The following is a 6996-nucleotide window of genomic DNA, read 5'->3' as shown; positions in this document are numbered from 1 at the left end:
AAATGACCGTGTTTGTGTTTGTTGTTAGAATAAGTGCGCATTTGCGATCGTCTATGCATGAGCGAAAACTGCAAGCTGAGCGCACCGCGTTGGTCGAGGGAAGACTCGCGCGAGGGTGTAACTCATTCGTCGAAGAGACACTGTATTTCGACAGCGTCACTCAAATCACTCAAAAAATACACTCATTTTGCCGGACAATCCCACCCGTAACGCACGGTGCGCTCTGCAGTTCTCAATGTGTTTGTGTTCTTTCCAGTCATGCTACGAACACATGTAAAGATAGTTGTTTCTTTCGTTTCTCGTTTTCTTTCATGAATAGACACGATCGCAAATACGCACTTATTCTAACAACAAACACAAACACGGTCATTTTTAATTTCATTAAACACTTTATTGAAACATAAAGTACACTTTCACAACACATTCACAATCTATCATACTCACGAATGACGTCATACTGCAAAGTACCGGGTCGAGCCAGGCTGCGGGAAACTTGTCGACAATCTGCGTTGACTCTGTTCAGTAAATTCTTACCTGTCGATCCACGCTCTGCATGTGCGTCTGTGCACACTGTTTATTCACTGCACACTTCACCAAAACACACCGGCGCACGAGACTTTCAACGAAATGCGCATCAACGCACTAACACTGCGCGCGGAACTTTGAACAAAACACGCACAACCATCTCCGGCAAAGCGTCGCGCTGTACTGGTGGTTTTGTACGCGTAGGAGGGGGGGGACATACGGAGCGATGGTTCGATGCTGTAGTGTAAGCGAGACAACACGATGTGACGAGCAGATCCAAGTTGGCGAGCTCGCTGAAAGAAGACACACACACATTCACAGACGGCTCGTCAAAGCACGGTATTTGTATTGGTGTTAGTGAAGCGCGCGTGTAAAACAGAATGCGAACTCTCATCGCAGCGCGTTTCTCCTTGCTTCCTCAAGCTTCCTCATACCCCTCGGCCTAAATCACTCAAAAATTTGGGGTCTAATTGTTTGCGTGGTACTGTTAGTAGCATTCTGTTTTACACGCGCGCTTCACTAACACCAATACAAATACCGTGCTTTGACGAGCCGTCTGTGAATGTGTGTGTGTCTTCTTTCAGCGAGCTCACCAACTTGGATCTGCTCGTCACATCGTGTTGTCTCGCTTACACTAAAGCATCGAACCATCGCTCCGTATGTCCCCCCTCCTATGCGTGCAAAACCACCAGTACAGCGCGACGCTTTGCCGGAGATGGTTGTGCGCGTTTCGTTCTAAGTTCCGCGCGCAGTGTTTGTGCGTTGATGCGCATTTCGTGCGCCGGTGTGTTTTTATAAAGTGTGAAGTGAACAGTGTGTACAGACGCACATGCAGTGCGTGTATCGACAGGTAAGAATTTGCTGAACAGAGTCAACGCAGATTGTCGACAAGTTTCCCGCAGCCTGGCTCGACCCGGTATGACGTCATTCGTGAGTATGAAGGATTCTAAATGTGTACTTTAGTGTGTACTTTATGTTTCAATAAAGTGTTCAATGTAATAAAAAATGACAGTGTTTGTGTTTAGTTTTAGAATAAGTGCATGAAAGAAAGCGAAAAACAAGAAGCTTTTGATGTGTTGGTAGCATGGCTCGAAAGAACACAAACACATTGAGAACTGCAGAGCGCACCGTGCGTTACGGGTGGGGAGGGGGACCACGCAAACAATGAGACCCCAAATTTTGAGTGATTCAGGCCGAGGGGTATGAGGAAGCTTGAGGAGGCAAGGAGAAACGCGCTGCGATGAGAGTTCGCATTCTGTTTTACACGTGCGCTTCACTAACACCAATACAAATACCGTGCTTTGACGAGCCGTCTGTGAATGTGTGTGTCTTCTTTCAGCGAGCTCAACTTGGATCTGATCGTCACATCGTGTTGTCTCGCATACACTACAGCATCGAACCATCGCTCCGTATGTCCCCCCTCCTACGCGTACAAAACCACCAGTACAGCGCGACGCTTTGTCGGAGATGGTTGTGCGCGTTTCGTTCTAAGTCCCGCGCGCAGTGTTTGTGCGTTGATGCGCATTTCGTTATAATCCAGTCCGCAAAAGCCGAATTTTTGTATGGGATCGTGTCGTACACATATGGACCCACTTACGTACCCACTTGCAGAAGAAGTGTAAATGTGGTTTCACGCACACATAGACACATTCCACCCGAACGATCGCGTTCACACATACTATAACGCTCCGATTTCTTCTGCACCTCACGCATACAAATGTGTTTGCTCCACCCCCTTTTCGGATTGCTTATAGAAATGATGAGGCACACATGTTTATTTTTGCTGTATGCACACATTCGCATGCGGTTTATTCCACACTTTTTCTCTCCCTTCCAACACGTGCTTTGGCATACTCACACTGTGGAGACGGCAGAACGGTCTCCCCCTTCCAAATTTACCGTTCTTCCTCCTCTCGATCTTTTTTCTTCTTACCGCGTACGGGATACCATCAGAGCTGCGCGCTGGCTTTAGTTTTCTCCTCTCGTTCTTCCTTTCTCCTACCGCGCCCGCGGGCTGCGCGCGTTTCGACAGGTTCTTAGCGTAATCCAGTGCGTTGTTTTGTGGCTGAGTTGTGCTGAACGCTGTCAATAAAAATGAACCAGTAATTAATGTATGAAGTACGTATTACTTTGGATAGTTTTGCGTTTATGATGAGAGCAACACTTACCTTAATTTTTTTAAACTGGAAAACAATTTCTTTCCGTCACCCACTTTGAAGATTGTTGATGATGCCAACAGGTAGGCGTTGATGAATGGCGCATGCACCTGTAACTTTGAAGACGATAAGCATTAGTTGAATTAGTACATTGAAGCACATATGAGACCAAGACACTTACACTGGTGGACATTAAAATAGGAAAAAAAATTGTGTGTTTTTTTTGCATACACTAGGTGTGTCATCGCCAACAGTTCGAGGCGTACTGAATTTGCAATAGCCGAATTTTGCCTTTTATACTCTCATTTTTGGTGCGCTACTTATCTGAGTTTTGAGTGCCGGCAGCGTTTTGCAGCAGTACAAAAGGAGAGCCAAACCGTGTAGTGCTTCATTCTTCCATCAGTGGTCAAGGTGAAAGGTTGCTGTTTAAAAATTCCACAAAATCATCATGGGTCGCGGAAAGCACTGCACACCAGAGGAGCGAAAACACATTCAGGGGCTGTATCGTGAGAACGTGCCAATCAAGACAATCTGCAAGGCGTTCGGCCGTTCGCGGACGTTTGTGGACAACGCCATTCGTAGCGAGGCTACGGGTAAATCGACAGGTCGTCCGCGAAAAACAACGGCCGACGTTGACGCGCGGATTGTTGAGATGATCAGGGCGGATCCTTTCAAAACTTGCACTCGTATCAAGCAGAAGCTTGGTTTGCAAGTTTCGGCGAAAACGGTGTCTCGCCGTTTACACGCCACTGGGTTCTGTGCCCGGAGACCGAGGAAGGTTCGTAAGCTGCTGCCGCACCACGTAGAAGCGCGCATTCGGTTTGCCGAAGAACATTTAGCTGCATCCATCTTTTGGTGGAGCAAAATAATTTTTTCGGATGAGTCCAGAATCAATCTGGATGGTTCGGACGGCATTAAATACGTCTGGCGCTTTCCTAATCAGGCGTATCATCCGAAAAATACGATAAAAACCCTTAGTCACGGAGGCGGCCACGTAATGGTGTGGGGTTGCTTCTCCTGGCACGGCACGGGTCCTTTGTTCCGTATCAACGGGACACTGAACTCGGAAGGGTATAGAAAAATACTTAGTCGTAAGATGTTGCCACACGCCCGACAACAATTCGGAGACGAAGAGCATTACATCTTTCAGCATGATAACGACTCTAAGCACACATCGCGAACAGTTAAATGTTATTTGGCAAACCAGGATGTGCAAGTTCTACCGTGGCCTGCGTTGAGTCCTGACCTCAACCCGATTGAAAATCTGTGGTCAACTCTGGTTAACCACTTAAGGCTTAAGCGTCAGCTTAAGAACCAGCCTGCACGTTCAGCCGATGATCTATGGACACGATGCAAGGTTATGTGGGAACGCATAGACAGAAGCGAATGCCGTAATCTCATCGGCGATATGGCCAAACGCTGTCAGGAAGTGATAGCGAATAACGGTCACCAGATTGACCGTTAGAATGTGTTTTCGCTCAGTGGAACACCGCAACACCTCCTCCCAACAACCACTTAAACAGTCCTTTTACGCATAACGCAGTAACATTGCAAGACTCGATCAGAGTACACATTGAGTGAATAAAGATGATTCCATTCTGAACTAAGGAATAAAGCAGTTGTGTTTTCCTCAAGATATATTCCCTGCGACATATCAAGAAGCAACACTGCGCAAAACGTAAACAAGGAAAGTAGGGGACACAAGAAATCGCGCATCACTCCCGCACATCCTTCCACAACGAAAGTTTTGGACAGACTGAGGATGCCTAACTCCCGGATGAGTGCGATAGCAGAAAAAATCATGGTAGATCGAGAGAGATGGGTAGACTCGGTGTAGCGCAATCCGCAATCCGTAGATGGATGTGTGTGTGTGACCAACGAAAGACTTCAGACCCCGCTCCTCGCGTTTTTCATCCATCGTTTTTCGTCACACGCACACACCTCTACACGCGCAGCGGTTTGCTGTCCAAAATCTAGAGAGAGAAGACAGGGCATCTCGCTTTGGCACACAGAAAAATCTCTGAAAAACTTCGGCTCTGCTACTTGGGAAGTCTCGTGCGCCGGTGTGTTTTGATAAAGTGTGAAGTGAACAGTGTGTACAGACGCACATGCAGTGCGGGCATCGACAGGTAAGGATCCATTTTTCACAGATATGTGTTTGCTGCATGGAGGTCGTACTTAGCAGGACGACGACATGATGTGTGTTTTGTCAGGTTCTAAATGTGTGACGAAAGTTTACATTAAGTTTCAATAAAGTGTTTAATGTAACCAAAAATGACCGTGTTTGTGTTTGCTTTTAGAATAAGTGCGCATTTGCGATCGTGTCTATTCATGAAAGAAAACGAGAAACGAAAGGAACAACTATCTTTACATGTGTTGGTAGCATGGCTCGAAAGAACACAAACACATTGAGAACTGCAGAGCGCACCGTGCGTTACGGGTGGGGAGGGAGGGCTCGCGTGAGTGTGTAACTCATTGGTCGAAGGGACACAGTAGGCCCGATTATTAAACACAAACGGAAATGACACAAGACAAGTGCGTCAAGACAAACGGAAAATAGTTATGCATTTTGAAACCGTTCTTGTGACAGACAAGTTTCGTTAAATTTTTTCTTTCGTTAAAGCTGTGTCAAAGCCTTTGCGATGTGTCAAAATGTTCAAAATCAAAATTAAAAAACGTAAATAAGTTTATTTAAGACACGATCGTTTTGATAAACGATCCTTATTTAAAACATCGAAATGATTTTCTCCTACTTTGTAGGGGAAGGCAGGTAAAGACGGACACTGCGGGTAAGATGGACACTTCTCAAAAATACATAATAAAAGTAATTATAAAATAATTTAAAAATGTAGCATTCAAGTTAAAGGTATAAAAACATATTTGAGACACTCCGTCCACATGACAACCTTTAAATTTGTCAAATTTGGCCGCAAACAAAAAAAGTAATCCAAGTAACGTAGTGGATGTAATTTTGCTGCTTCAGATGTTAAGCTCTAATTCTTGCATAGTTTATATTTCCGGTGGATTTTCGAATTGAACGTGTTAGCTTGACTATCGAGCATAAAACTGGCGAAAGAACGGTAATTAAAACAACAAAATAATTAGTTTTATATCGTTTTAAGTATCACAGCACCAAAGCGGGAAAGACGGACACTCTGTTGTGGGGAAAGATGGACACGCAAGTTTTACATTGATTTTGTGTTGCTGTTGCTTATTGATTAACAGATGCCAACAAATTACATTCGTAAGAGTAATCGGAAGTTATGGACCAACCAGCAGCTAGAAAAGGCAATAATATCTGCGAGGAATGGAACTCCGGTGAAAACAGCAGCATTGAATTATTCGGTTCCTCGCACGACTCTGATAAGGCATCTTAAGCAAACCAACATCTTGCCACGGCTGGGACCAATTGATTCTGTGTTTAGTATACAACAAGAAGAAGAACTGGTAGCACACCTTTTAGAACTCGAAAAGAGGTTCTACGGAATCACAAAGATCGATGTTCGAAAACTAGCGTTTGACTTGGCGGAAAAAAAATAGCTTGCAGCACCCTTTTAACAAGGTCATTAAACTTGCTGGGGTAGCGTGGCTTAGCAATTTTATAAAACGAAACCCTAAGCTGTCCTTCAGGATGCCTGAAGCAACCTCTGCTGCTAGAGCTAGGGGATTCAATAAGGTATCGGTTTCTGCATTCTTTAATTTATTGGAAGCAGCGCTGAACTCCTCAAAAATCACGGCAGATCGTATTTTCAACGCAGATGAGACTGGAATATGTACTGTGAGCATTTGGTTATATTTTTTGTGTTGTGAAAAACAAAATATAGAATTCCTTTATTTTACAGGTTCCCCCTAAGAAACGAAAGATAGCAGCAATGAAAGGAAAAAAGCAGGTCGGTGGAATTACCTCCGCTGAGCGTGGGGTATCGACTACAGCAGTAATGTGCATGTCAGCAGCAGGACAACACCTTCCTCCGTTTTTAATTTTTGCTTGTATGCGAATGCATGACGCTTTGAAGAAAGGAGCACCATGTGGAAGCAAATTTGCATGTAATTCTTCCGGTTATATGACTGTGGAAATCTTCAATGACTGGTTTGATCATTTCTTGGATAATGTGCAGCCATCCGAAGATAAACCGGCCTTGCTCATTATTGACGGACATTCTTCCCATACGAAGAACCTAGCATTTACTGAGAAAGCCAGGGCTAATTTCGTCACTGTCTTAGTATTACCTCCGCATTGCAGTAACAAAATGCAACCACTGGACGTGTCTTTTATGGCACCCTTCAAGTCTTATTATGCTTCTGAAGTGGAGAA

General features: G+C 44.8%; 1 long non-coding RNA gene across 1 annotated transcript; it reads right to left on the bottom strand.

The window, feature by feature from the left end:
- Positions 1-2298: 2298 nt before the first annotated feature.
- LOC120894912 lies at positions 2299-3111 on the bottom strand. The gene is made up of 2 exons (XR_005738259.1): positions 2694-3111; positions 2299-2607 (listed from the first exon to the last, which is right to left on the bottom strand). It is a non-coding gene; the product is annotated as an uncharacterized LOC120894912 (long non-coding RNA).
- Positions 3112-6996: the final 3885 nt, after the last annotated feature.

This window comes from Anopheles arabiensis, chromosome 2 (assembly GCF_016920715.1).
Source record: "Anopheles arabiensis isolate DONGOLA chromosome 2, AaraD3, whole genome shotgun sequence".
In the NCBI taxonomy this organism is placed as follows: domain Eukaryota; kingdom Metazoa; phylum Arthropoda; class Insecta; order Diptera; family Culicidae; genus Anopheles; species Anopheles arabiensis.
This window is presented reverse-complemented; position numbering and strand designations above follow the sequence as displayed.